Here is a 22,166-nt window from a genome sequence, read left to right as displayed (position 1 = left end):
AACGTAATTGTTTGATGAAGGTTTTCAGATTAAATGGTTCTTGGTTTTCCAACTTTATGGTTTGTAATTAGTTCTCATACTTAACTGAAAATGCTATAATAACTCCAACACAGCCAAAGTTATTCAGTGTACCACAGCTTAAGAAATCCAGTAAATATTCACATTTGAGAGACCTTATAAACATTTAAAAGCAGCAAATGTAGTAATTTCAGTGCACATGCGCAGTTGACAATGACCTCTTGAAGGCTCCCTGGAGATTCTTTATACCCACTTTGTTTCACCCAACAATAAAAGGTTATTAGCAACAGGAACAAGTGTGCTCTCAAGGAGCTGTGTTTTAAAGAATGCAGATCTGTCGGTCTGTCTGTCTATAAATTATTTTTTTTGTCATGAAAGTGAAGGTAAAGAAACAGATTTGCAGAGAGCTCTTTATCAAAATGTGCACAACTGACTTTCCCTTTGATCTATAACAATAGAAAGGCAATTATGAAGTTAGACGGGAAGGGCATTGATCTGGCCTTGTGAAATATCAACTACGCATCTAGCTACCCTTGGCTGAGCCTCCGATCGAATTTTGGCAAGTCATGAGGTGCATGTGTGAGCGGGTGTGTGCGTGCACATGTGCAGGTAGATGTGGAAAGATTTCAAACCCTGACCACCACACACAGTATCAGACTATCCAATAAAACTGGGGATTATGGGAATAAGATTGGCGAGTAAAGTGATGTCTGCTCTCTTTGCTTTAATGTTGCACTGTGGAACTAAAGCAATGTTTTGGCAGTGTACTCATGCAAACTCTGGCAGCCGTGCCCCTGAGTCACCCATGCCTGGGGAAATGTACCGAGTTAAGAGTGCTTCATTAAACGCTCACACACACATATAAAGACCGTATACAGACAACCCCCCGCCCGACTACCATAAATGTGCAGGTGCAAACACACATATAGCACAAATGCATACACAAGCACAAATATGTACACACAAATATAGGACCCTAGTCGCCTGCAGTGGGCTTGCTGGCACACTTCCTCCAACTAACTGTTATTGCATTAGCTGTATAATGTAATGACGGGCAAGGTTTTGACTGTTTGCCATCCTTGAGGGCCTAAAGACACTGTCACGCAGCAGAGAGGAACATACCAAGGTCAGGAAGGATTGAGGCTGACACATGAGTGTGTAAACTAAATTAAAATGATGTCTTGGAGCAGGATTCACAATAAAAAGAGCATGAAAGGAGGGAAGAGGAGGTTCATTGCTTGAGAAAGTAAATGACAGAAAATCTTATGTGTTGATTTAATTCTGCAAGTGTTTCCACCAGCATAGTGTTATATAACTTACAGATGGTGATGAGCACTTTCCCCAGTGTCATACCGACTTTGTGTTTTGTTTTTGATAATAATTGTCTACATAAATTATTAACCAAAGTTATAAGAGATGCTTTATACTTTTTCTTAACTCAACTGAGAAAACAGCAATGCACATTAGTAAATAATGTAAAAGGAACAATGCCACATTTCTAAAAAATAAAACCCAAAGATTAAAGTTAAGAAAGAAAGGGATTTCTGGAAGCCAGTCTCAGCGGAGACATGCAATGCATTAATCTCAACAACAGCAATATTTGTTGGTGCACTACGGCCAGAAACTAAACTCAGTTATAAACAAAATAAACAGATTAAATAACCTGATAAAGAAATACAACATATAGTACAGTTCGTCATGTTGCACAGCAGCAAAAAAAGAGTGAACAGGGTCTATCCACACCTGAATGACCCAATTAGTGTTTAAAATTCTGGCTTGCTACAGGTGCTGTTGGACTGTGTTACTGCTCGTCAACAGTACTTTTGAGGTCCTATTGTTGGGCTTAAATTGGCTGTTTGATTCAGCAAATCAGAGATCAAAGTGATTTGGCTCATTTAGGAAAGAAACCCTGGGCTTAAATAATACAACAGTTCATTTTTAAGAAGCTGTCAGATTTACAGCAAAGATGTCTAGTTTGGTAACTGACTTTTCTCTTGCCAATTGTGTGTACATTTACAGACCATCTACTTACTTCCTCTCACAGTCTGAGAATGTGCCAAACGTGCCCGTTGGCCACAGCTGGCTGTTGACTCTAGTCTATATCGACTGCTCGTGTAAAAAGACATGAGACGATGCAAGGCAATGTAAGGCGACATGAGGAACGAGGTCTGTGTCTGCTCTTGTTCTTTAAAGTAGCCTCGAAGTGTGAGTATCTCAAGTCGTGACTGGATTCAGTGATGCCAATTTGTATATTCACAACGACTTAGCTTTTCAAAAAGAGAAGATTGAGCTGACTACTGAGGCTAAAGGAAAATGCAATCGTAACCTCAAAATTTACATATCACAATTCAAAATACCTTTAAGTAACTAAAGACAATACTAGGAATTTTTCCTTCTTGCTTTCACAGAGAATGAAGAAACCAATCTGTCAGTATGATAAATAATTGAAAAGGCGATGATGTTTATTGGTAACAACAGAGGTTGTAATCGGATGGTAAGTGATGCTGACACATTACTGCTGTTTATTACTTTTCGTATCTCCCATCCTCGAGAGACCATATTGATCTTTTGAGCACTGAAGTTGAAACAAAGAACTCTTCCACACCCCCCACCTGTCCTTTACAGGGTGTCAGAGCTGGGGTGCAAGTCAACTCTTTTATTGTTTCGTTTTTTTCACCTCTCCCACTGGAAGAAAAAGTGTGAGTGCGGGAAGATAGTTGAAAGAAGAAAAAAATGAGGAAAGTTGGAGAGGAAGAGAAAACAGGATGCTGCTGTGTTTCAGCGCAGCACATTGAGATTCCATAAAACGCATCTCTTGATGGAATATAAATGAAATTATAAATCACGTCAAATAAATCTGTTCAGGTTATTGGATTGTAGCGAATATAGGATGGAACTATATTTCCGTGGAAATGTATTTCTCTTCTACTTCTAAGATGGAGGTTTATTTAAATTTACAAACTATAGACATAATATATGGAAAGCCCGTCAAATTGGATTATGACAACAATAACCGTGTCTATAGATTTAGGATTAAAATGATACTGATGCTATAATTGTAGTAGCTTTTAGGGCTCCAAACTGATGACTGATATAAAAATGGGTGAGTAAATGAGTGATCAACCAACTTAAAGTATATGAGGAGGAAAATCACTTCATATAGTAAACTATGACGGTTCAGGGATTCTGCCATCTGAAGATATGAGAATTATGTTATTCATGGTAAGAAGACCTTGGAACATGCCATTTGCATAATAATGCATGATGAATAGACAGTTCCTAGGGCAGTGTGCATTGAAGACTGACGGTAGAGCGGCAGTGTGGTCTGCTGGCACCCTGCCAGAGCAGTCAAGGGCAATTAGGGGATATCAGCTGGGTTTTCAAACAGCATAGAGCTTGACAGTCTGTTGGGGATCTCAGTAGGCCACACACCACTGCATCTTTGGGGTCGAGACAGGCAATTAAGGTCCTCCAGGTGAGGGAAGGTTGGTAGAAGCAGCTTTTTCAGAAGCCACATTGCAAATAGCGTAGTGGAAGCAGCTTTAGTGATCCAACACGTGTTGGATGGTGGTGGCTGTTTTAGCCAATTGCTGAGACAATTGCAGCAAGGGTAAAGGCTAACTCAACATAAGTGTCTTTGACAGGCTGGCTGGCTGACTTTCTGGCCAGACAAATCTAGGAGCATAAATAGCGAATGCTTAAGAGAGATTGCAACTTCTCTTGCCCCATCTGTCTTGATAATAGCTATTCTTAGAACTGTACTCTTCATATGTCCTTGCCAGTTGCATATTTGGGCTTAAAAGGGTGGCAACCAAGTGTGTTGACCCAAGTGTGTTGGTGTCTTCGGTACTGACCTTATTAAGGTTCAGGTCTCCAATCCAAATTAAAACTAGTTTCTTGATATCAGTGCATTTGGATTTAATAGCATAATTTATGGTGTTACTCCTGTAACATTATCAGACCTACGATGGGCAGTTTAAAAAACAAAAGACCTTAGTTGATGTAGAGATGTTGTCTTCTTCCTTATCAAAACCTTGCACCTACACAATGCAAATCGACCACCAGTAGTTCAGTTGGAAATCCGGGTGTGTTATACTAGTAACAGCTACAATAATGTAGCCTTGAGCTGCTATCATCAAGCTAGGATGAGTCGCAAGCTACAGAGGTCTGGTGAGCTCACTTTCTTCCACAACCCCAGATTTCTTTTCCAGTTTGGAAAAACTTAGTCTTCAGCCCCAACCGGCACAAGTCTGATAAATTACCTCAAGTGATGTCACTTGAGGCAATTTATCAGACTTGTGCAGCTCCAGATTTGTGCAGAAACAGTTTCACACAGAGGTTTACAGTTTCTAAATTTGGGGGGAAAGAGCACAGGTATCATTATCAGTACTAAGTTTCAGCCAGTACCCCTAGTCTGGGTATCAGTATGAGGGGAGGACAGTCAGACTGTTACATCCCTACTCTACTACCAGAGCTATCTTATGACTATATTGAGACTAGGGAGGCATCGATCTGACTTTTTCAGTCCAAATACTGTTAACAATACCTGGGGCTTTAGGTATTGTACTCTTTTCAGTACCGATCTGAAACCAGTGTATTCTTCACTGTGAGGACAAAAAACGGGAATCATTATTTTATGTGTAAGGCAACAACATGCTTGAACAAGAGTTAAATACCTCCAAACTGCTGACCCCTTGATTTTAGTTCTCTCTATGCTATTTTTGTTCTCCAAGCAAAATGCTGGGGTATACCAGCACACTGCTGGCGCATCGCGTAGTATGTGCATAATTGAGTTGAATAGATCAACCCCTGATCCAACTTTTTGAGTCAGTATTGGGCCAATATCCGATATCAGTATCGGAGCATCCCTAATTGAGACATACAGTATCGGGTATCTCAACAGATATGACATGATGAGTAGATTCCCCAAAAATGTATTTAAATCATATCACAAAGATGTTTTGAGACTTAAGGGCCAGGAGCTACACAGATTTTTAGAATTAAAAATGTCTTGTAGTCTGTCTCCTTATGACCAGTGTACGAATACTTTGATGAAACACACTAATAGAATGAAGGTTCTCCAGAGAGTCCCGGTTAATCCTGCATAAATACATCTGTGGTACTCTTAATTAATGAAGGTGTAAGTGAAAGAGCGAGTGAGGTGAAAAAGTTCTATGCTGCAGGAGAAGGGGGAGTCGGCCTACTGGACTAAACATCATATATTGTTTTGTACGTGTGTGTCACAGTATATTGTTTGTACACAACTCAACTCAGGCGTCTTAACAATGACAATATATGGCACTGAAAGCCTGCAGCCACATTCCTGCTAGAGCAGCATCCTGCATCACTCTAGTTTCAAAATTGAGAGCACAGTTAGAGGACACCGCCACACACACATTGTACAAACACTGTCACAGGAAGTTGTACTAAAAGTGTAGAGGACAGATGCATACTCAGCTGGGGAGCATAGAGCGAAGCTGAAAGCATCGAAGGGCACACCTAACACTACAGTCAGAGCAAGAGTGAGAGAAACAGGAAAGACACTAAATGGACAGGCTAATGGCAAGTAAATCAGGGAACAAAAAAAATCACAAACATCACCTACAACCTTGAGGCTATGCCACTTAAGCTCCATTTTAAAGCCAATCACATCAGGAAAAGCAACAACAAAGCAGTCCTGGCTAAAGCAGGGTGAACGTCTGACCATCTTCAATGCTTTCCTTCCTGAGAGAAGTAATCCAAAGCGATGGGTAATTAATTTACGTTGATTAAGAAATTAAGGCGAGAAAAGGGTAGAGGCAGAGCTGATTTTAAATGACCTTGGATAAGAACAGGGCAGGTGTTTGGTAGTGGGTGGACTGTGTGTATGTGTCCCTAAAAACAAATCTCATCAAGTCTTGATATTTCCCCGACTAAAACAAAACTTTCTTCACAGGTTGCTTCCTCCAGTCGATCACTTTCAGTACTTGTAACTTTTACTTCAGCTGAATCAGTGTATTCTTCCACTTTTTTGATTAAATCACAGGTTTGAAAACAGAATAAAAACTGACCTTTTTCAAGTGCTGCACAGCAAACTGTAAACCTATGAGGAGTGAGACAGTTCACAGAGTTGAACGTATGCTGTACTCTCCTGTGTGCTTTCAGCAGGCAGGGACAACACAATCTGTTCCGTCAGTGTTCTCACAACTGGCTTTACCAGCGTGTACTGACTCTGTGGCCTTCATGTCCATTGTGCCCACACTTTTCTGGCTCATCTCACCCACAGATGCATTCAAAGACATTGATTATTTCCCCTGTAACTCACCCATTTATCTCTCTTTTTGTCAGTCATGTTCTGCCTTCATCCTTTCTATCTAAATGTTTTGCCTGTTTATGCTTTTATTCAAACTCTGTGAAAAGGGACACTTGGCGAGGGAGATGGAACATGTCTCTTTTATACCCCTGTTTCTACTCACTCCTGTTCAGGCGGCCGACGCCTGAGGTCTGTCTGATCCCAGCTGGGAGCGTGAACGCAGGAACTAACCATCCACAAGGATCCTGGATTTCTCTGAGGGGCAGAAGTGGTTTCAGGGGTGGAGGATGGGGGTCAGACGGGGTGGGGGAGTAGCTGTCCTGGTATATGAGTCCAGACACATTCTCCTCTTTTGCTAGCAGCTCACATTCCCCAGTAGAGCTCCCCTCAATTGCACAGCCTGTATCCTAAATTAACAGTCTGGGGCTGCAGACAGTGGCAGCAAAAAAACAGACACTGTTCAAAGCCACAGAAAAGAGCACACAACCACTGCAGTCTAACTATGCTTGTGAGTACACTTCCGCTGACAACCTAACCTGATAAAGTGCGCAGTTATCAAAGCTGCACTTGTGATTGAATAAATACTGTATGAACTTGGACTAAAAAATACTGACACGAGCCTCCCAGCGTGCGATGATTTACCGTCGCTACATGAGACCTGCTGTCACCAGCACATGGGAAAGCACTCTTGTAAATGCTGTGCCAAAAACAGTCCTACTTCATTAATACACTTCCACTGACTTCACACATTACCCAAGCCCTAATCCGAGCTTTAAACCTCACCCTGCGATTCTTAACCCTCATCTCGGACCAATGTCTGTACAAAATGTCATCGCAAACCATGCTCCATTGTAGCTGCTGAGATATTTTGGTCTGGACCAAAGCAATAGACCAACTGATCAACTGACATTGTCATCCCTAGAGACACTCATGTAGCTTAAAATAATACAGATATCAGGTTTATGTCCTTTATCATGAGGTATCCTGGAAAATTATCTTCAGTCCTTACGACTAAAGTTGACAAGGACAGCAACAAAAATGAAAACACATCAAACAGCAAAGACTAATGCTAATCAAACAACAAACAACATTGATTTGTGTACGTACACACACACACACACACACACACACGCGCCTGCTATTCAAACACCAATTCTATGTGGCATGGTAGAGAGGATCAATGTGTCAACACCACAAAGCCAGGGTGGTGGCCTCCTTGCGGCATGACAAGGTGGGAGATATTGAGTGCCTGGCCTCTGATCCCAGTGTTGGAGATGGCCCCTCCAGGGAGGAGTGAGAAAACGGAAGCAAGGAGATGGACAGACAAGAGAGCTCGAAAAAAGTGATGGCAAAAAGTATAGAGAGGGAGAGTTATGATGGGAAAAGAATGAGACAGGGAAGACAAAGGTCTTAGAGGCATAGTGTAAGAGGCAGAGGAGGGGAGGAGGCAGAGACAGCTGAGAAGGAAAGGTAGATAAACACTACTGTATGAGGAAGCGTGAGAGAAACTCTGTGTGCGCGAGTGTGTGAAGCTGAAAGATAGTGAAAGGAAAGAGAGCGATTGGATGTGTGCACGCGTGCGTGCGTGTGTGTATACAACAAGTGCAAGCCTGAAGCGCAGTTGCACCATGTTCCTAGACATCATATTGTTTGTGTTTATGTGTGTGTGCATGCATGTGTGTATGTTCCCTCTCTGATTGTTCCTTAAGGTGTCAATTCCACTTCATTTGAAATTGAAGACATTGGAATGACAAGACACAATATATGTTTCATCTACATACAGTGCTTACAAAAACAAAGGTTAACATTAATATAGAATAAACATGTAGCATTTTAGTACACAACAGCACATAAATATGTACAAAAAGTAATTTACAGATTATATTATTTACAAATTATATAAACCACACTGCAAACAGTCATCAGTCCCAGCTTTGTTCATCACAAGGCACCTTTTCGTTGTTTTCCCTTGCTTTGTCACTGCACATTCTCCTCAAATTTCACAAGTGGATGAGCAGTGAAAGGAGTTGGCCGATGCAAGAACAGCCATGATTGAGCATATGTTGTACAATTTGTACATAAAGAGGTAGTTTGATTAAACATGTGCATGCAAGCGTATGCATCATCAGCATCACACTTGTAAATTAAGGCAGCCAATTTTGACATATACTGATAGATACTAAAGAGTACTTATTAATATGTAAACAATAGTGTGTATATATTGCGTACATACTGCTGAGTGAGCGTCTCACAACCGCTGTTTTTTTTAAATATAAAGCTGGTGGAGTGTCTCTAATCATAATATGAGTGAATCACTTTCATGTGCCGTGTATCTCTGTGATACAAGAAGTGCATTGCGGCTGCAGTAGGAATACATGACCGTTACATTTAAATATCTATACACTTGCATCTGAGGGCGATGGGGATTCACTCCCCACTACAATACTGCACTGCGGAGGATTCCCCTGGATTCCTTCTACTCTGTATGCAGCACAGAGACATTAAAGACGTAACTATTCTATGTCCAACATCCCCTGTCTCTGGTCTTCACATGGAATACATTCACTCCCACTCCCCCCCTTTGTGTAAGTCCAATGAGCACAGGCACATGGACAGTGCACAGAGAGGCTTGTGTGTCTAAATCAAAATGTGTTTTTAACTGAAGAATATATTAGTAGGAATTAGAATAAACCTAAAAAAAGAGGTGGCATCTGCACAGATAGGACAAAACAACTATATAAGGAATGTGAAAATGTGCATAAATGTGTGCGACTGCCTGTGCAGTATGGATGTGTGTGCATGTGTATTTGTCCTGTACATCTGCAGCAATATCTGTTGTGTGCATTACTCTGTGTTTACATTTGTGTGTGTATATTAGTGTGTACTTTGTGTGTATGCTACAGTTTTGTTGTACAATATTGTTTTGTGTACAGAAGGTGCTGTTTTGTGTATGCATACATCATTTGCATGTTTGCCCTGCCGAGAGTTAATATGTGTGTGTGCGCGCCTGTGTTTGCACGTGTCTGTGTGTGTTTATTGAATGCGGCTGGCTTCAGATCCTGGTTGGCCAGCTCTGTGAAAAGAGAAAGGAGTCACGGAGGCAAGGATAAAAACGAACGGGTCCAATCCTCTGAAGCTGATGACTGTGTGTTTGTCAGAGTGAATTTATTTATCACAGATGCCAGGGAAATTAGCATTGAAATGATTCTGGTGACAGACTCGCCCTGGATATCTCCGATGGCAGACACCCAAAATGTTTATGTTTACAGAACTCGAGGGGAGAGTAGAAAGGGACAGTGGTGTGAGAAAGAGCGAGGGAGAGTGAGAAGTAGTGAGAGAGCGAATATGCGGAATGGGGAGATAATAAGAGAGGTAAGATTAGGTAGAATAAAACACCAGGGCAAGAAAATTGGAGGAAATGTTGAAAAGAGATAAAATATGTAAGACGGAGAAAAAGAGCAAGACTCTAGAGGACGAGCTCCACTATAGAAATAGTTGAATTGTGAGTCATGCTTGATAAGGACTTCAGCTGAAAAAGAGTGTGCTCCTCCTACACAGATGGAGTGAGAAAAGAAGGGCGTATAATAAAGAATAACAGAGAAAGATACTTCTATGTATGGGAGAGATACTGCCCATAGAAACAAGATGGTGGGTGAGCAAAAATTTAAAAGGAAATGAAAAAAGTTTGGAGAAGAGAAGCAAAGAAGCAGGGTCAATGCAGAGGAAGACATCATGATGAGCGCTTCTAAGAAGAACTGACAGAGCGGAGAGAAAGGGAGAGAAAAGGACATAGAGGAATGGGAGAATTAGCCAGAAAAGGTGTGGAAAAGGAGTCAGCGGTGCAGTTGAAGGCACAGGCAGGTATATAAAGTATATGCACCTTCTTCTTTTATGCGCATAATAATTTAATCCCACCCATCAGCCTTCTTATTATTAACCAGTGGATCACAGTATGCCTACCTGCTGATCTACTGCTGCACAGCTGGCAGAGGAAGTGGGGAGGGACTGAGGGGAGAAATGCAAAAGAATAACAGATTCTGAGGAAGAAATGGATGAAGAGAAGAAAGAAGACATTTGCAAATAGCTTCTGGAGAGCACAGAGTGTAACTGTGTTGCCATGGTAATAGATACACTAGTGGCTATGCGACTGTGTGCATATAAATTGAACTGTGAATGTGAACTTATGCAATTTATTACAAACAAATCTCTCAATTGAATTTTCACACTTGTTGCACCTAAGCATTAAATGTCAGGGTCCATCACTGTGATCCTCACCTCAACCACATTCATGAAGCCTATTACGTGTGTAGGCAGCCGGCATCTAACTACTAAATGGAATGTGAGCTTTCATACAAAATGAACCAAGTCAAAGTTTCTCCTAAGATTCATAAAGCTTAACAGAATGTTTTGGAAGGATTCATTAATAAGAAATGGAACACCACTCTGCAGATAATACTCACATCAAACTGAATTGCTATGATATCAGACTTGTGACTGAACAGGGAAAGATTGCAAAGCATTATTCATTATACAGATAGACTGTAAGCAAATCCCATAGAGGATCTATGAAAACCTTATTAAATCATGCAATAAAGCAAATAAACCACTTAGCCTCTTCATTTGTGTTGATTATTCAAGTAATAAAGAAATAAAAAGCTTCAACTAATGTTTTGGGCCAGTCAATCAGTAAGTACGTAAATAAGTAGTTGTGTGCTGTACAGTGGCCAATATTATCATCTAAATATTAATAACATAATCAGAGAACACTGATGCAGAATTACACCAAACAAAATAAAAAATTAAGCGAAACCCAAAAATTTGACATGCCTGCACAACACCACATAAAGTATGACTTTTTTACTAATCAAATAAGCTACATTTACTTAGGTTGAGTTTAAATGAGATAAAGTAAACAATCCTGTCATGTAATCTTCTAACGCTGAGATGCTACAATGTAAATGCCTCACAGGCACAGACGTACAATTTAGCCTTCTGTTTACCTCTGATTTTGCAATTAAGCAGCATAATAAGAAAAAAACAAGCATATTTTTTGGTATAAAAACACATGCATAAATAAAGTACAACAACAGATAAACAACTCAAGGGGCTACGCTCCGCACGTGCCTAGACTGCACAGTCGACTGTAGTTTTTGTCTTTGTGTCACTGGTGTAGAATATTGTAGATGCTGGAACAGAAGTAAGAAGTTGCATAAGTGCAGTGTAAGTTTAACTCTATTCGTTGGCTGCTTTTTCTGTTTGTTATCGGTGTTTCATTATGGTAATTAACCACTGTAGTATGAGCTGAGGCTGAATGCGTAGTGACTCTCTCCTTCTCTCACTGCAGTGATTGCAGCAATGCTTGGCTGTTGGGTAGAGGAGGGGATGTTTCTGGGTCACCAGCTGCCTACGTTTTCTGCAAACACAGCACTGCTAGACCTCACCAGCTGTTTTCTCTCACCATCTCTACCCCTTCGAACTTACTCTCGTTCTTTCTCAGTGTCTTTTTTCTCTCTCACTACATGTTTCTCTACGCTGTTTCCAGATGCTTGCCTGTGGCTGCAAAAATAAGTCTCCTCTCTTACTATGACCCTACTTATGTGTGTAATTGTGTCTGCATATTAACAGAAAAGAGATAAGTGAGACTTGGGCAAGTCTAAAACATTAGGGCATGCTGATCATTAGTGTAGGGCGGGAGGGTAGAGAAGGACAAACAGAGGAGACAGAAGTAGTGGGAATGTTTCCTTACATTTTGGCTGTGGTGTCATCAGGACGAAGTGTTGATCATTCCGCTCCGAGAAAGATGTGATTACTCTCTGTCCTCCAATTCATTTAATTACCACTCTATAACCTTGCAAATGAGGGGGAGATGGAACGAGGCAAGAAGAAAAAAAACACAAATCTAAAAAAGGATAAAATGAGGATGAAGACAGGGGGAGAGAGCAAGAATGTAAATGGAACTGGGAAAAGAGTAATTGGACAAGAGTGATGATTCTAATCCTACAGCAGGATCTTAAATATGCATAAATAGGATTTAATCCACGGAGCGGCAAATGCGTGGTGCCACAGTGGTAGTAATTGTAAGCTTGTTTTAATGTATGTTCTGTATTATATATGAGCCATTTAGACTGCATGCTGCTGTTTGAAATGCTAATGCCTGTAGTCTGTGTGTTAGTGTGTTTGAGGGGGTAAGTGCGTGCTCAGAGGCCTCCTCTTTGACCTATCAGTGGGGTGTTTAATTTTGTATGTTTGTCTCTTTCACTGCCATGAAACACCTGTATTTTTCTTTCCCACAGAAAAGAAAAGTGCGACTCTATCTCTAATCATGAATATGGATATCAGTGTGTAAAAGCAGGTTTGGAGGCGAAGGAGCAGAGTTGAGTGGTGGAACAGGAGTTGACATTGTTGAGTAATTACAATTTAAATGTGTCCCCCATAACTGATGAATGTGCTTTGCCAGTTCTCGCACACCTGCACCCGCAAGTATAATCTCGATCAATGTTCTAAGCTCCGAGCTAATCTTTTCATAGTCCGCACGTACAGTACTATTCAATCTTTGTGTTTTTGGAGATAAAAGATCAAACACACAGTCAAGTACGGGGATTTACATTAAGAGGTCACATGCTCTCTCTCTCTCTCTCTCTCTCTCTCACACACACACACACACACACACACACCTTAAAGTTAGACCTGTACCAAACACTCTCACACTCCGGTAAAGACTCGCAAAAGTCAAGCACGACCATAGATTAATGGCTTCACTGACATATACATACACATATACGGGATAAAGCCAACTTAGGTTATGCATTTGCTACTTTTGCAGTGTACACGGGCACACAGATGCACATATGGAAAGAGGAGATAGTAACACTTAAAGGCAACACTGGGGGATAATTTGAATTTAAAAAACAAGAGATCAATCACTTCAAGCTAAGATTATCATTTCACACACGCTTTGAACCGAGGCTGGTAGAAAATGTTAAACACTCTGACAGCAGCCAATATGCCCTTGAACACACTTCACACTATGCCACAGTTCAGTGAATCTACTGGGAACAGTTACAGCAAGCTACAGCAGCACCACCTTACTTCTTTAACAAGTCAATATCTCCCGAACCTCAACCATGTCGAAGCACTCTGATCCTGTGTTACCATGAATATAGATATTTTCTTATCATTTATATTGTTATTTTCAGCTTGGCTAGCACGGGCAATCATTTTGTGTGTTTTTTTAAAGTTTCAAATCAAGTCTCAATCTTGCTCACTGCCAAGTCATAACTAAAAGGTGGTATTCTATTCTTACATTGCAAACAACCAAATTATACAGGTTACTTTGAAGAAACTATAATAAATTATCTTCAATCTTTGTTGCATGTCAAAAGGGCCCCCTTAAATTCCCCTTTTGTAAATAAAACAAGATAATGTGCCCTCTATGGTGGCCCAGTATGCATGAAAACGTGATGCAGAGCCCTAATGAGCATCCTTTCAAGAGAAAAACTGTCATGCAGTGCCCTCTAGGGTGTCCCTTTGTGTAAGAAAATGTTGTAATGTGCCCTCAAAAGGTGCCCCTATGTGCAAACAATGTGATGAAGTGCCCTCTGGGTGCCCTTCCAGTGGGACAAATATGACATAGCGCCTCTAGGTTGCCCCAACTTTAATAGGCTGCCCTTCCAATGGAAAAATTGTCATGCAGTGCCCTCTAGGGTGCCCCTTTGTGTGTGCAAATGTGGTAAAGTGCCCTCCAAGGTGTGCAAAAATATGATGAAGGGCCCTTTGCAGGGACAGATTACCGCATGTGCCCAGGGCCCAAAATCCCAAGGGGGCCCATAGAACTTTGTGATTAACTATTGCTGAAGTTACGCTGCATGGACGTTACATTTCTGGGTGTGCTCTTGAATAACAATCGTCTACGCTAGCTTTCGTCGACACGTGAAAGCCATGAATTTCTGAAGAATACCCATCAACACGCGTCATTCTGAACCCTTTTGCCCCACCATGTGAAGCTAGTGCCATTTTACCTCGATTTTGATTAATAAACGATTATTTTGTTTTTGGTTGCGTGTTTTTTTGCCCTCATAGTTCAGTGACAAGGTTTATATAGTAAATATAAACCAGCCAGCCTTGCTACACATAACAAATATTAAGGATAATCTTTGTTTATCTAATGTGTTTCTGAAAAGAAGAAAATATTATTAATAATATTAGCCAATATTCTGAGAAAGAGTGAGAGAGAGCAAGAGAGAGAGAAAAAAAAATTGGTATCCGTCTTAAAAATCCCTCATCGGTGGGGCTGTAGTACAAATCAACAGAGTACATGCGATAACAGCATGAGGACAAGAAGAAATGACACAAGCACAGAGATGAAGAATAGGAACTAATATGAAAGGAGTCTGGCATAACAAGAAGGATGAGGCAAGGTTGGAATTAGAGAAAGACATGGAGGATGAACTGTCAAAACCAAATAAGCTCTGTCACCATGAAATCCACACTTTCACCAGCTCCCTTTACTGCTTAATCAAAGTCTAGCCCGAGTGATTACATGGCCCTTTTTTTCAGAAAAGTGCCACTATTTTAAAAAAAGCTCCTAATACTGCGCTCTAGGAATCATTTCTAATTTATTCTCACCAGTCCTGATCTGCCAACCAAAGCTATTATAGGAAAGTCAGGGTGATGTGCTGTCAGAAACCAGAGAAATAGATGTCATCCGCAGCAATAAGCCTGTAATAACTACCGTCAAATTATTTTCAGGGCCTAAGTAACTTTTCCCTCATCTCCACATTTAGCCCCTGGCGGCTCTTTTGCAGCTTGTAAAATGCTTATTATCATAATTGCATAACTACGCATATGGCATTTGAGATGTTGAATGAAGCAATATATGCCTCTTTTAATCATTTACATACAAGGGGATTACCAAACTCGTGCACAAAAATCATCCTCTCAAGTGGACATATTTTCTATAACAGTTGTGATTAATACATCTGCATACATGTGGATCTGCAGTGTTAGCAAACACAGTCTGCATGTACTGCACAGCAAGCTGTTCATCACAGCGCATGAGCATTTGCTTTGCATTTACATCCTCTGCCTCTCTTTCTCAAGAGGATGATATAAACAATAGAGAATGAGCAAAAGAGAACAAGAGATGGAGGAGAGTGAGAAAGAGCACCTGGTTGTGTTTAGGGTGGCTCACTGTAGTTAAAGTGACATTTTTGTGAGATGTGCACTTTCCAAAAGCCCTGTGGGGGTGCAAGGGGCATGCCCAGTCATGCCAGCCTCTCTACGCAGTTGCACTGTATCTTGACACTAAGCACAACAGGCAGGCCAGGCCACGCGCCCAAACACATTACACTCTTCCCTATCCAACACTCAAACAAAAACACATTTTAAAACTCATTTTATTATATCTGACATAAACACAATACCTTTTGATCATCTAAAATGAAAATGTGCACACACAAACACACACCTTCATCTGCTGCACAGTGAGACTACACAAATGTGTTCCTCTATGCCCTCTGGTAGTCCATCTGGGTACTCAGAGTTTGAACTCCGTTTGTTCCATATTGGCACCACATAATGAAGGCTTTCTGCTATAAGCACAGCCAGCTCCCTGTGTTCTGCATGTGACCTACGAGGTCTTGGCCCATGATCTGGCACATGAATTTAGGCAGAGATAAGTCTGGGTGACAGAATGGCTGCAAAGTGATGTGATTGAACAGGACAGTGGTTTTATGGAGGGATTGAGTGAGAATATTATGTGTTTTGAACTTTGGCACTCTGTTATAGAATCATTTTGGGTGGATTTACAGGGGCTGAAAGGCTATGAGGTGCTTTCATTCCCAATGCAGGCTGCAGTATCGACTGGAAAATATCACTTGGTGCGGAGAATACACAAAAAACACATGCCAATCAGACAGTCTGCTATCCCAAGGCGCCAAGGAGGGGGACAGTGCGGGCTGACTGTTTTACACTATAACAGAACCATTAATACTAAAATGTCAGCACACTGTTGGGGGATCAGGCAAAAAAACAAGGTGGAGAGAGATAAAGAAAGAGGAGGGGTAACATGCTAACCAAAATTCAAACTCCTCTGAGCACAAGCTGGGGTTAATGTTACAGCTGGGCTTCAGTGCCCTGCCAACAGCAGTGGTAAACAAACTGCACACATAGTTCCTGACCTAAAAATGTCAGAAATGAATATTGAGTGAAAAAAACATTTGTCTTTTTCTCAACATATCCCACTTTGTGGCTGGTACATATAGCATTTTGCTACACAAGTCAACAAGGGAATACAGTATTTTACCAGATTCACCTCAGTGTACTTAAAGAGCCCGAACTATTTTGTACTACCAGGGGGCATATTATCTGTCTTAAAGCTAATCTTATCAATTAGCTATGGTGACATTAGTGTTGGAAATTGTGGCATTAGTGTCAGTCACTGGATGCCAATCAAAGCACATTAGCATTTCTGCTGCTTTCAACAACCATACTGAACTTAAACATACAAAGAAGGCATAGGGGGGAACTGTGAAACACAACAAGAAGCAGCAAGGCAGGCTCATCAATCAACAAGGTGATTTTTTATATACACACTATATTGCCAAAAGTATTGAATAACCCCATCTGAATCATTGAATTGAGGTGTTCCAATTACTTCTATGGCCACAGGTGTATAAAATCAAGCACTTAGGCATGCAGAATGCGTTTAGAAACATTCGTGAAAGAATGAGTCGCTCTCAGCAGCTCAGTGAATTCAAGAGTGGTACCAGTTGCCACCTGCGCAATAAGTCCATGCTATGTATTAAATATTCCACAATCAACTGGTCAAGTGGTATTATAACAAAGTGGAAGCGATTGGGCACAGCAGAAACTCAGCCACGAAGTGGTAGGCCACATAAAAATCACAGAGCAAGGTCAGAGGCGCACAGTGTGCAGAAGTTTCTGCAACTTTCTGCAGAGTCAGAAGCTACAGACCTCCAAACATCGGATGACCTTCAGATTAGCACAAGAACAGTGCGTAGAGAGCTTCATGTTGGGTTTCCATGGCCGAGCAGCTGCATCCAAGCCTTACATCACCAAGTGCAATGCCAAACTTCGGATGCAGTGGTTTAAAGCACACCGCGACTAGACACTAGAGCAGTGGAGATGTGTTCTCTGGAGTGACGAAACACACTTCTCTGTCTGGCAATCCAATGGATGAGTCTGAGTTTGGCGGTTGCCAGGAGAAAGGTACTTGCCTGACTGCTTTGTGCCAAGAGTAAAGTTTGGTGGAGGGGGGATTATGGTGTGGGGTTGTTTTACAGGGGTTAGGCTTGGTCCCTTAGTTTCAGTGAAAGGAACTGATAATGCTTCAGTATACCAAGATATTTTGGACAATTTCATGCTCCCAACTTTGTGGAAACATTTTGGGGATGGCCCCTTCCTGTACCATCACCACACCAATGCACAAAGCAAGGTCCATAAAGAAATGGATGAGCGAGTTTGGTGTGGAGAACTTGACTGGCCTACACAGAGTCCTGACCCCAACCCGAAAGAACACCTTTAGGATGAATTAAAGAGACTGCGAGCCAGGCCTTCTTGTCCAACATCTGTGCCTGACCTCACAAATGCGCTTCTAGAAGAATGGTCACAAATTCCCATGAACACACTCCTAAACCTTGTGGACCGCCTTCCCAGAAGAATTGAAGGTGATATAGCTGCAAAGGGTGGGCCAAGAATTAAGAATGGGATGTCATTAACCTCCATGTGCATGTAAAGGCAGGCATCCCAAAATCAATCAATCAATCTCTCTCTCTCCCTCTCTCTCTTCTCTCTCTCTCCCCCCCGCCAGCACAGAGGGTTTGATTTCATACAGGCTTGGCCTTCTTATGGTACTCAAAGGGTAAAGTACTGAGGCAACTCATGTAGTTGCCTTGGTACTCTTGCATGCATGTGCACAAGCCATCAAGGTGAGCCATTGTTCCTTATGGAGCTCTGGGGCCCTTTCACCTGCTCAATATGGGAAGTGTAGGGTTCTCCTTCTCTTCGGCAGGTGTGATTCAAGTAACTAAAAGGACATTTTGCTGATTGAAGACTATGCCAACAGGTGTTACATTTAGAAGTGTAGCTTAACTGTGCAATGCTTTGGATTGGCTTTAGGAATCCAAACAGACGATATAGAAGACGTTCTGCACTTCATGCACTAGTGTCAACCGGAAGAACCTGTGGCTACAAAGCTTACCTCTTTGTTAAAAGGAATACATCTTGGGAAGTAAGTTTATTCACTTTCTGGCCGAGTGTTAGATGAGAAGACCACTCTCCTGTCTGCATGGGAAATATGAAGCTTCAAGCACGACTGAAAATTGGGGGGGGAACAGCTGGCCTGCCTCTGCACAAATGTAACAAAATGCACCTACAAGCACTTCTAAAGTTCACTAATTACTATGTTACATCTCTTTTGAATAATCTGTGCAAAAACCAAAGTGTAAAGACTGTTTCTTGGCCGGTCTGATCTGAACATTAAGCCTGATTGGAGATAAAATGTCATTGTGGGTGGCACAATTGCACACTATGAGGCTATGGACATGATGTAAACTCTTCTTGTCCTCCATCTTCACAGCTGGCAAGACTGATATTAAATTACACCATTGTGGTACAGCAAAATGATAAAGATATTTGCAGCACATACCGGGAAACTTCCTCATTGGTTGTGGTGAGCACTGTCACTGGGAAGTGGAGCTATAGGCACAATGCCCAGTCTGGTCCAGCCTCTCAAGGCTTGGCTCCTAAGTAGGACAGAGTGATGGGATTGTCAGTGAATGTGGTGCAGATTATCAAAAGATGCACAGGGGCAATCTATGATTTCATGCTGGGTTTCCACAACTGGTTTGGGAAAGGAGCTGTTGATCCATTACGCATTACAATTACAGAGTATTATTCACAGAGTACAGAGAACTTTGATACTGTGACATGTGATTTTGTGACAAACATATCTTTCAGGTTCCCTGCTGTTCATCAGAAAACCCTTGATTTTGGAGCCATTTACCACCACATAAAGACAAGAGACAGACTTTTTAATTAAGCCTGCACTTGCCACTCCATCATCAATACCAAAATAAGACATCTCTGTAATGGATTATCTAGAGAAAGGTTTTAGTTAGTCTTATACCATACCAAAATTAACTAAAATAAAAATTAAAAAAATGGTTGTCTCAAAAGGTATGAAAAACACAACAAGCTACAACAACATTAAGCTTTGGTTTTTGTACAGGCAACACTGTAAAGATTACAAGATGTGCAACTGCATTATTTGTGATTTGTCAATTATTAGATTCACCTCCTTATTGGCAAGGGTCCAGATATCCTAAGAATAAAATTCAAATCACTGCTCATAATCGTATCCTTCTGATTACAAGAGAAAGATTGGGATCTATCGGTGGGGGTTGGAACGTACGCAGATTAATAGATAAATGAAGAGCTGTAGACTCTGTAAATGTCAGCAAGAGTAACTTTTTATCTCTGAATATGATAAAAGAAACAAGGATGACATTCAGTATGTAACTTCACAACAACAGTGTCATATGTAACCTAAAGGAAAGCTTTTATGAAACACTGTGGCTTCAGCAAGTAAGAACACTCTGACAGAACAGGCAAGTGAAAGAAAATCAAACCCAATCACCTCCAGTGTTAACTGCTGTACAAGGACATTGCTGGGCTATGACCATCTTCTTAAACCTAATGGAAATAGTTCTATGGTTCAACAAGCACAATCAAATACAGAGCGCTAACAACCTTGCTGACCAAGAATGTTCAATTTGTGCTTCTTCCCCTTGTTCTTTTCTTTATATACGGGGCAGAAGTGTATATGTAGGCATACTGCACATGCACCCCACACACACACACACACACACACACACACACACACACTGGTCTAAAGACTCCAGAGACCAGGAGCGCCCTTTCTCTTTCCCTCGTTTTCTAATCCTGGCAATTAGCGAGAAATAATTAATGATAAAAATGAAAAAGTTGAGGGCACAGAGCCTTGAAGATAGAGTTCTGCACCGTAAGCATTCAATTCCCCCTCTCAAGGTCCTCAAGGTCCACTGCTCTCTGGCTCTGATCCTCATACTGGAAGAGGCTTGAACAAAGGCCTCTTTGATATTAGCCCGCCCTGCGTCACCCGCTTACACCCTCCTTCTACATTTTATACACACTTTCATTTTCCTTTTCTTGTTTTCCTACTGTCCTAACTGTTGTTGCATACAACATACTGGCTAAGGGTCGAACAAAAAATAAAACTTTGAAGGTTACACCAGACATCGGCAGCACCCCACACCTAGTGTAAGTCTTTGTTTGATTGCCTCCCTGTGAAATTAATAAGAGCTGCCATTAACAATCTGGTATAACTAGGGAGTCGGTAGACATGTAGCTGTTAAGTGATCCAAATAAAACTGCAGCTGAACCTTGTAGTGCAGCGATGGAGCTTGTGGTGGGGGGAATGGGGAGGTTGTGACCTTGTGAAGTCACTTCGGGGCCACATACAAGCATAATGTGTTCTTGTGATCAGCAGAGAAACTGCAATGTCATCCTCAGGAGGCTTGGGAACAACTGTCTAAACAGGCTTTTTTTATACGTACAACTACATCTAGATTTTCCCCAAAGGAAATCAATATTCATATTTACATGTAGTTCAGTGTATGTGTGCATTTGCATGCATGTGTGTATCTACTTTCACTCTGAGCAGACAGCTAAAGAGATGACATGACGGAGAGCGAGAGAGAGGAAGGGGAGGGGGGGAAACACTTCTGAGCACTCCTGCCCTCTAGCGGCGGTTTGAAGTAGTACCTCTGTGCGAGGAAGGCTGCGACTGAGTTACAGTAGAGGAGGGACTGCCGTGTGAATAGTCTGGGGGTTTCTGCTTATTGCACCACCTCTTCCTCCTGAAGGGTGGCTTTGATCTTTGCATACATTTAAATTTCAAAATACCAATGGGTGGTAAAGCTCATTCATTCATAAATGCAGCGACTGGGATTTAGATCTCGAATTACAGAGAGAGTAGACATCATTTCATAATACTCTTCAAGCTAATTGTGTTTCACTTGCCAGATATTTCCAATGCTTGATATCAGACTGTGAATATTGACTTCATAGAGATGTTTTACTTGCCACTGGCAGTGATAATTTTGGTTGAATTTGAAGCATGAAGATAGACAAGTCCTATTAGAAGCATGTTAGATCTTTTTGGACACATGTGTTTGTTTTAATCTAATCCAAAGCACTGCACACTTTTGATAAGCACAGGAATTCAGTTCAGGAATACTGATGTGGATGCGAGTGTGAAACTAATATAAAGCAAATAAGGATCATCACAGTATTAAAAATGATTGTGAAGCCTATAGGAAGGTGTTTGATCAGATGGATCTGAGTTAAAACTGTTACTGCAGTTTATGCTTTTGGCCAGCAGATGGCATTAGCAGTTAGTGCAGTGTGCAGTGGTGCAATGCTACCACCCCGATGTTGCCCGTCCTCCAAGTCAGTGTCTATAGTCAGGCAGTCTACTTGTGGACCAAAGACTTTTCTCATTTTGACCAGACAACTTAGGTTCCACATTTCAGGAAAACATTACAAATCCATGCAGTTTGCACATTTGAATTAATTTCACTCCATTAGACTCTGCTTGATGTTTCAAACTCCCCAACTGCTAACCCTTCCACACACTCAAACTCACACACACACATCCCTGTCAAAGTGTCTTCGAAAGAAAGAGAGAGAAAGTGAGAGATCATTAATACACATGCTAAGGAGCGTAGTAAAACTTGTCTGGGGAATCAATAGAAACATCAGAAGGAGGAAGAGGAAGATTAGATATTGACTGAGC

At 41.3% G+C, this 22,166-nt stretch overlaps 2 long non-coding RNA genes across 7 annotated transcripts in view; one reads left to right on the top strand and one right to left on the bottom strand.

Annotated features, from left to right (window-relative positions):
- Positions 1 to 22,166, top strand: part of LOC119918398 — a 269,760-nt gene that overhangs the window by 161,950 nt on the left and 85,644 nt on the right. The gene's annotated exons all lie outside the window — the stretch shown is intronic.
- The window catches only part of LOC119918396, a 98,690-nt gene that overhangs the window by 73,786 nt on the left and 2,738 nt on the right, over positions 1 to 22,166 (bottom strand). For 3 of the 6 annotated variants that reach the window (XR_005447431.1, XR_005447436.1, XR_005447433.1), the window contains exon 3: positions 18,978 to 19,074. The exons of the other annotated variants lie outside the window; for them this stretch is intronic. This is a non-coding gene — a long non-coding RNA (uncharacterized LOC119918396). The remainder of the gene's footprint in view (positions 1 to 18,977; positions 19,075 to 22,166) is intronic. 6 annotated transcript variants of the gene reach the window in all.

The sequence above is a fragment of the Micropterus salmoides genome, unplaced genomic scaffold, assembly GCF_014851395.1.
Source record: "Micropterus salmoides isolate LMB-PRFRI ecotype aquatic unplaced genomic scaffold, ASM1485139v1 Ms_hic_scaffold_23, whole genome shotgun sequence".
Classification (NCBI taxonomy): domain Eukaryota; kingdom Metazoa; phylum Chordata; class Actinopteri; order Centrarchiformes; family Centrarchidae; genus Micropterus; species Micropterus salmoides.
Note: the sequence above shows the minus strand (reverse complement) of the source record. Positions and strands in the feature narration are given on the sequence as shown.